Source organism: Triticum aestivum, chromosome 3D (genome assembly GCF_018294505.1).
Source record: "Triticum aestivum cultivar Chinese Spring chromosome 3D, IWGSC CS RefSeq v2.1, whole genome shotgun sequence".
In the NCBI taxonomy this organism is placed as follows: Eukaryota; Viridiplantae; Streptophyta; class Magnoliopsida; order Poales; family Poaceae; genus Triticum; species Triticum aestivum.
Genome location: NC_057802.1, coordinates 305,228,562 through 305,238,264, shown reverse-complemented (window position 1 = coordinate 305,238,264; position 9,703 = coordinate 305,228,562).

The following is a 9,703-nucleotide window of genomic DNA, read 5'->3' as shown; positions in this document are numbered from 1 at the left end:
GGGGGACGCGTTGATTGGGCGGTGGGGTGGGGATCGCCGGAGAAAAAGCTCGGCGCGGGGGGCCTAGAGGGATGGCCGGTGCGGCGGTGGACCGGCGGTGAGGAGTGGTTTCGGGGCGGGCGGGGCGGCGTGGCGGCGCGGGGGGTGGCGGTTCGACCGGTGGTGGCTGGCGGCTCAGGGGGTGGGGTTTGATGATAAACTGTAGGCCCTTGATTTCGTATCCAATGGCTGGAAAATCTAATGACCAGAGATGAAAAAGTCAGTCGACTGACGTGTAGCCTCACCCCGCATGTACACATGCACGCACGCAAGACACGCACGCATGCAGGCGTGCAACACTGACACGTACACATAACGAACACACGCACGCATGCAGGCGTGCAACACTGACGCGTACACATGCACTCATGAACACACGCACGTACGCACACATGCATGCAACACTGAAACGTACCCTTGCACGCACGCAACACTCGCACGCCTGCATGCACACAGCACACGATGCAAGACACATGCTCAACCTATACGTGCATGCACCCTTTGTTAAGGACATGGGTTGTTACGGGTATTAATCAATCTTATCTGTGATAAGCAGAACATTGATGTTTGTAGCGGTCTTCATGAATCACAACGTATCGAACGGGCTATCAACATAGTAGGCTTATCTAAATGAAAAGGATGACGTCACACTCAATGAACAATCATCTGTTTATGAAATGCCCGCTTCTGACCGCCCTGGCCCACCAAAGGTTCCTCTATTGTGCGCTGCCTGCGTTGGGTCACTGACATGCAGGCCATGTACCCAAAGAGCCCACACGTCAGTGGAAGAACGGTGCGCTGTCCTACGTCAGAGTCGAGGGCGCCACTCGCTGCACGCCCGGCTGAACACGCCTCCTTGACGCATTCAAACGCCTCCATGAAACCCGCCCGTGTGGAAGCCGAGAAACCCACTCTGGACGCACGTCCGTTCATGACCGGGCCGGCATTAAACGCAATGCCGGCCGAGCTCCTCCCATCCGCCGTCTATTTAATCTCCTATTTAAATGAGGCCAAACGCCGGCCAAGAATCTCACACCTCTGCCGCTCCCCTATCTCCTCCTTCACCATTTTGTCCACTCTTACAATGGCTTATGAAGAGTAGTTATTACGCATCCAAGCCGGCTGGGTGGCCCGCCGAGCCCGCCGGATACGAGCTATGCAGCTCGCTGATCCACCTCCCTCCCCTCGCCCAACGGAGCCAGTTGCCGCCCCAAGCCGGCGCGCGGTTCAGCAACTCGCCGCTCCAGGCCAGCTCGACGAGGAGCGGCGCACGGGCGTCCTTGCTGCCGTCCACGCCGCCGCCTCGTACCGCGTCTCCCGTTTCTGTGGCCGAGACTCCCATGCCGGCGGCCGCGCCATGCAAGCAACGACAGAAGCCGGGTGCGCGGAGAGCGACGAGTCAGTGGCGAGCGCCTCCGCGTCCACCGCCATCATCCAGGAGAAGTAGAACACGGGAGGCCGCCGCCGCTTGGGTCCCATGAAGGCCACCACGGAGGCGACGCCGGCGTACACAGCAGGTGTCTTGCCGGATCCTTTTCTTGAGAGGACCTTCGTTGACCCCGCATATACCTCCGGGGCTCCCGGCAGTCCGGTGATCGTGCTGCCGGACATGAGGAACACAAATCGATCGGCGGGCGACCGTTTAGGCCAGGTATTATATACCTGTGCTGTCTAGAGCTAGCACCGCGTAGTTCATTTGAATGTAATGAAATCCGTCATGTTTGTCTGAAAATCCGGTATCTTATATGATTTCCGTCGTTATTTATATGAAATATCGCCGTGTTTGCGTGAATTTTGTCCGGTTGGTTGACTTGCTGTCATAATGTGTGCGGCTACGGTTGGATGGCGTAATTTGCGGGTCACCGGTCGGTCTGCGGGCGGCTCGGGCGCCGTGGTGGGAAAAAAAGAACACAGCTCGTGCGAGCTCGTCTCCAACGTGCGCGCTGGAGGATGCATGAGAACCCGAGCCATTCCTCGTTCATCGGTGGCAAAAGCACCGGTGGACAAAAGGGTCGCCAATATTTTGGCTACCCCGGGCAAGATCCAAACAACCCCTCCCAATGAATTCAAATCCCTCGTTCGCCGTCGAATTTTTCCATGTGTTGTTTTCATGGACTAGCAAGATGCCCATGCATTGCATGGAACATCAAGATGCATTTTTTTACAAAACACCTGTTGTGATTGACCCATGCAGGAGTAATCCCATTTTGTAAAAACTAATGATTGCTCGAGAATTTTATCGGATAAATGGTATCTCGAGAATTTTATCGGACTCCATTTTTGTATACAAGGCCACAAACCCATATTACAGGTACCAAGGCAAAAATTGATGTCTTCTAACTCAATGTTGCAAGCCACCTTGTTTCCTTGTTTGCCGTGTAAATTAATGTGTATTCTTCTCTTTCATGCACATCAAGCCAATGCTCACACTCCCGCATGCATGCAAGGGATAATTAATGTCCTCCTTTGCTAGTAGTACTACGAGGCAAACACCATTAATATTGCATCGATTAGTGTTAGCGGCCTTGTATATCTGCAAATTGTAATTTTGATAGTGGCCTTGTATATAAAAATGGAGGGAGAAAGATGAGAGATAAGGTGGGGAGGAGTGGGGCGTGGTGGTGACTGGTGGTCGGACTGGGCGGAGGCATGGGGATGGACGGCGCATTATGTCTAGGTTTGTATCTCTATAGTCCCTCTCACACACACCCACGTAGGTGGGGGACGTGCACGAAGAGAAGAGGTGCACGCACGGCGCACGTACTCCCGTCTCTTTCCCAACCACACCCGCACGGGTACACGGTGTAGCTCATTTCTGTATGAAAAGGCAGCCCACGTGGTAACTTGACACGTGTACTGGTTGTCCACTAGGTGGAGGGAGGATCGTCTACCACGGGTGAACAAACAAATTGCGACTTGACGCGTTATGTTAAAGAAGACGCAAACCATGTGGGGCCTACCTTAGAGGCAAGGCTCTATACACTGGAGTACTTTTGATGTGTCCCGTCAACTCGCAGAACGAGGAGAAGCTTGCTTAGTACGCCGTCTCCCCCGCCCACAGGCGCGGTGGCTCGCAGGATGAGGTGAAGCTTGCTTACTACGCCTTACGCCCGCTCCCTCGCCCACGCGCTCGGTGGCTTGCAGGACGAGGAGAAAATTTTACTAGTACTCCCTCCGTTTACTCCTCGTCCCTACTACCTTGGTTAGAGAGATTATCATATTGTTTGGAATATATATGTCCTTTAGTACTCCCTCCATTTACTTATACAAGGCCACTATAAAAAATACGTTTTGCATCTATACAAGGCCACAAATAGTAATCGAGACAAAAGTTACTACTCCCTCCTTTCCAGTTTATGGCTCAATTTCAAAATCTCTCCAACCAAGGTAGACGGTGAGTGGTCGAATTAATTTCATACTCCTAGTTTGCACAAGTAATTAGTACGCTCGTTTTTCTCAAGAAGTTATGTTCACCGAAGCATTAATTAGAATGAATGCATGAATGACCACTAAATTTCCATGAACTTCTACATGCATTGGTGAGTTTTCTCTTGACACTGCTTGCATCGGGTGATCTAACGCACCTCGAAATCCAACATGTGATGGTACTACTAGTAGTAGTAGAATTGAGACTTATAAAACGGAAAACGAATGTTTTGTAGATGAGCCCTATAAACCCTAGTGGGTACGTACTCCGTAAAATCAGATTTTCCCAAAACTAAGTCGCTCAACCTTTATTTGCTTCTTTCCCTTCCTGCCTCCTTGCCTCGAACAGACTATGCCAAACTCCCCTGCCTGCCACGCGGGAAAAGACCCGCCCTCGCCTTTTTTAGTCCGGGTTTGTATCGATGGATCGTGCGAAGCAGCAAAAACCCAAGCCGTGTCTTGTACTCCTCCGTTGACGCTCGCTTTCATGAATTCTGTACTTCCTGTCGTCGACATGTGGGACATATAGCAACCGGGTCGACGTGTCAAGCACCAAATAACAGTGCAGAACAGCAGGGGACGCACCCCAGTCGTACCGCCCCAGTAGTAGTAGTAATGAGCAATGAGACGTCAAATCACAATGCCGCACCTTCCGAGACGGACGAAGCAACCATTATTTCACACTTCGGTTCGCCATCATCTCAAACCACGTAGTATTGCTTCTGCCTCAAGAGGGACACGCGCATCGCCTTGGTACATCATGACACGTGGGACCGCATGACAGGCCATGCTCCCTTGCCGATCGCTCGGTAAAATCACCTCATTTTTACTACTATACTTCCTCCGTATCGGTTTACATGGCATGCACGTCGTTCTAGGTTGAGAATTTAACTGGCTATATATGTGATGAACAATATATGTTTAGAAACTACATCCGCTTAATAATCCAATGATATACTTTTTGTGACATAGTAACTCAGATTTAGTTAGTCAAATGGATGACCTAGAACTACGTGGATGCCCTATAAACCGAGACATCTAAAAAACGAGACGGAGAGGGTAGTTCAGTACGTATCTTTTTAGATCAATATAGTCGGGATTCACCAAGGAGAAAAACCAAGTGGTAGGCTGCACCTGTCGTGTTGGCGTAGCGACTCACGCAGGGTCAGTCCGCACACGAAATGGCAACACACTTAACATGACCCCTTTGGCCGACATGTGGCTCATCCACCGTCTTGTTCCACGTGCGATGCACCAAATTACAGTTCAGAGCAGCGGTTGGAATTGGAGGCACCCCGATCGTAGCGCCACAATAGTAGAAAATGAGCGATGAGGGGTCAAATCACAAAGCCCCACCTTTCCCGCATTAAGCTGGACGGACGAAGCAATCATCATTTCACTCTAGGGTGCAAGAGCATAAAGAAAAGAGAAAACCAATGATGCGTGCGGCAGCTACCTAGGGCACCCTAGGGTAGGGGTCTCCACTACAGATCATTTTTTTAAAGCGCCTCCACTACAAATCGGCTTCTCCCTCGTCCTCTTGAAGAAAACCGATGATGCGTTCGGCTGTAGGGTTTGTAGGAGTACTACTAGGGCGTGTGGGGCCACGTCGTAGTAAACGGGAGAGGGATTGAGTTCGAGTCGACGCCTTAAATATGTGTGGGCCGCTTGGTTTTAGGGGAACGAGGCAACATTTTGAGTTCGGGGACCAGTGGAGATATAGTACGTACAAAAAATTGTGGACGTAGGTTCGACCGAAAGGAAACGATGCATCGGCCCTGCATTTTGATATACCCGGGGCCGCGTGAAATTTGCTACTCTACTCAAAACTAGTAAGGTACACATGCATTGAACTCATGGGATTTCGAAATCAAATTATGAATAAATACACACTATAGCATGTAAAGCTTTGAGTCATATATGCATGATGTAGATGTTCATTTAGTTCTTATAGTTCATCTCATTCAAAATCAATTAGTTCTATGAAAATGTTAAGATTCATGGGGTTGTGCATTGTAAAGCATAAAGTAAAAAACAAATAATGGCATTTCATTTAGAAAAAAAATCAATTATGATACGGAAGATTCTAGAACAAAGGAGAAGTGCATGTGTTTTGAGGTTTGTGCATTATGCTTAAGTTCAACCATGGAGTCTTCTAAATTGTACATGTGGCAGATCTGGTGGAATGTTGATGATATCCAACGGCCAGTAGTGCTCGGATTTTCCATCTCTGCACTGTCGGATTAGCTTCATCCAGCGACCATCTTTCAAGTTATTCGCACACTATGTAGTTCTTGTGCCATAGTTGCATGTCTTGGGGAAAAGCTACTAGTGGGTTGTACTAGCTATTTAGGAATATAAGATGTATACATGGAAGTTGTAGGGAAAGCGATGACATGGAGTATCTCAATTCCTATGAGTAGGGATTGGAAAAGAGATGTCATTTGGTTGACATCATAGGAACTTTTTTATTGAATCTAGAGATGACATGTATCTCAATTCCTATGAGGAGGGATTAGAAAAGAGATGTAATTTGGTTCATATCATAGGAACTTTTATATTGATTATACACTAATGTTTATTTTCCTTTCAAATTATGGGAGTATAGGAATCCATTCATATGAACCAAGTGGCTCTAAAGCTATAGAAATGATATCATGTTTATTTCCTTTGAAATGTGGAGTATATGAATCTATTCCTATGAACCAATTGGCTCTAAAGGAAAAAAAATCCTATAAAAATCATATCATATAGAGTTCCTATGATATTCCTCCACACCAAAGGATGGTTGAAATTGCTGCAGGTGATACGATGGTCTTTCTTTGTAGACTCCTCCCCCATCTTTATAGTTACCTCTCGAAGATGAATGAAATGATCTATACAGGGTATTCTACATGTGCAATTTGGTACACGAAAACTCGGTAAAAGTTTGCGAGGTTTGAATTTTCAATAAAGCTATATGCACTGCATTTTGGAACGGAGGGAGCATACGGCAGTTGCTAACACTCACGTGGAAGATTTGTGTGTAGGAGGAGTGGCTGTTCTGTTAAATGACATGGCAAAACTGACACTGTCGGATGCCGATCTAACGGTTCTTACGGCGTTCATCAGGAAAAGGCTTGTGGCGAACATTTGTCAGATAATGATTTACGGACACATGCATTGCATTGATACGTGCCCCTCTCTCTCACGCACATGCACCCTCCCGAGTCCTCTCGCACCCACCGTCCATCTGCAGGTAGACGTCACACACATATGTGCTCTTCACACCCTACCCTCAAAACTTCTAAAAAACAAAAGACATGGCGCACATTTTATTTTAGCTCACACGTCACACACTTATACTATTACTCTTGTGGCGAACGTTATATTGTACTCTCACGAAGAGAAGCGGTGCACGCATGCACTATTTCTCTCACACCCACTCGCGGGTACACGTAGGAGCGCATTTTTTTGAAGCTGGTACAACAAAATCACTCCACTACATATATAAGCTGGAGCCTTAGCTCTTGCTTTACTAGGGTTCCTCTCGTTCACTCTCTCATGCTCTCCAGATCTAAGCAAGACATAGGTGGCCACACTCTCTCTCAGCTCACGGCTGGTCACAAATCCGGCCGGACAACCTCGACCGGGGCAGGGGTGTAGGTGCATCGTTCACGCTGTCGTCGGCGGCGAGGGAGGAGACCAACGGCTGCCCGCGCGCCCCAATCGGCGGCCGTGCTGTTCTCTCCAAGAGAGCGCCGGCTCCGGAGGCCTCCGACCCCTTCTTCCTCCCTGCAGTATTGTGGCCAAGATGCGGCCTCCCGACGCCGTCTTTGCCACATGCCGTCGACCCTCAGGTATATATTCCTTCGAAACCTGCCTTGCTCTACTGCCCCAGCTCCCCACTTGGCTTCGTGTGGATCTTTTTCTACTGCCGTCCGCTGTTCCAAAGCCACCTAGACTTTTACTATTATTAGAGGTAAAGCTAGTTCATACAGTCGACTCTAAGAGTTGGTTCAAACAGGGAAGAAAGTGGGAAAGCTGTAGCATGAATCTAGGACTTGGTTCTAAGAGGAAAGGGGGGAAAGTAGTAGGTACTGGCTACCCAACCAGTCTCTTGGTTGAAAAGACGAAGAAAGCATGGTGGATGGCGAAGGGTGGGGGGAAGTGGACCTATCTCTTGGTTGAAAAAGGAAAGAAAGTGACGGGTGTTGGGGGACAACGCAAATGAGAATGAGCAGGTCTAGATTTCCTGTGCTAGGAAAATGTCGCCGAGGAGATAAAAAATGGGACAAATGCAGACATGCTGCCTGAGTGTTTGCCGCTCTCGGCAACAACATCTGCCTCACCACTTTATGCCTCTGCTGTCCCTACGCCCATATCGCTACCGTTAATGTAAAATCACATGAAGCATTAAGCAATGCCACCTAATGTCACTATAAGTAATGGTCTAGTGCCGTCGATAAATTGAAGCAATGCCACCACCATTTTATGAAGTGCTTCCGTCTTGCTTTATTTCCCATGAATTGTGTTTTTGCAGTTACACTTAAATCTCACACCGCTAACATTGCTTCATCCCAGTGGAATTGCACAAATTTGATTGCACATTTACTGACCATGTGCTACTCTCATGACAGTAATACTAATGCTATTGTTTTGCATGTTAATCTAGTGGCAGTGTTGATGTGATGTGATGCTACTTACTTCAGGACACTTTCATACTGTCAATCTAGTGCCAATTATAACACAATAGATGCTGCTGTTAATCATACGCCACTGCAAATATCTGTCACTGTTTAAATAACCGTATTTCGTATTTGCGCAAACAGGGATGTCTGTCTCCATATCGTTTCGGGATGTCTGTCTCCGTATCGTTTCTATCCGCGCAATCAAAAGCACACACCTCAGTTTTAGTAGAACTGCGCAAAACGAGATGGCTATCCCTCGTTGCCGTCGTCTAACCACCCGTCTTCCAGGTATTCCTACATTGGTAGTTACTAGGTAGAATGACCAACGCAATCTAAAAGAAGCTGATTCATACGTTTTACTTCCTGATTGCAGTGCAGGGACGAGCGAGAACATCTGCATCCTAGTCCGGAATGCACTTTCCTCCAGTTCATCCATGGACCGAGGACAAGCTGGCACGGCTGCACGGAGGTTTTTGGGGCAGGTGCGCGGACAAGAGGCATTGTGGTATGCTTATTTCCGCAAATAGCGGCGCTTAAATTTAGTGGAATGCACAAGACTTTCAGCTGGTCAGTACACTACATGGTTCAGTTCAGCATTCCAGCTGAGAACACAGTTATAATTGGTTATTCTGGAATGAGAGAACCTAACCCTGGATGGTGGCAACAAGAATGGAATGAGAGAACCTAACCCTGGATGGTGGCAACAAGAAAAAACCAGAGTGAACTCCAGGAAATTTAAGCCTGCCGGGAGGCCCTTTGCTCAGAGAAGCCTTGCTTGTTTTTTTCCTGATTTGTAAACCTTCTCACAACTTTGTCTTTTGCTATTAACTAGTATATGTTTGTTATGTTCTATGAATCATTGGGATTTATAAAATTGCTTAACTTATGCTTTTCAAGTTTTTTATGAAGCCGAGTTTAATGTGAGTGTTCCACATGAACGTTGGACTAGCGTGTGAACGTTTGGAATTTACATTGTGGCCTCAGTTAACTACATAAACCACTGTAACAAGATACATAGTTGCTTATATGTCATACAACAGATTGTTGATTGTTAGCTGGTCAATAGCCTAGTGTTGAAGCGAGCTGAGGCAATGTGCCGTGTTTTGCACAACTGCTTACAAGTGGGGTAGCACCAACAGTGTTTACAAGTACTTATGTATACGTCGGCGCACAGTTCTCGAACGAGTACTCTATTTCATCAAAACACACACTGCTTGTATGATAAAACTAGTGAGGACGCGTCTGTTTCGGCAACAATTACGATGATTCACGGGCACACAAAAGTAGCAGCAGTTCCCATAGACGGATTCAAACAGAGTACTAGCCCCAGAGGGCTCGATAACAGGCAAGGTTCGGATAATTAGACAGAATCCAAACTACTATTAAACACTAGCTGGGGCAAGTATTTCATGCCTATATCTAATTTGGGCTGGACACAAGACGGACCTTGCCATGAACATCATCGAGGACGTCCGGCAGCAGCTCAATCCTGTGAACCTTCGTGAAGAAAACCTTGTGGCCTTGCCACTCATAAACTTGTTTGTGGAGGCATGCCACGTCATCTTCCT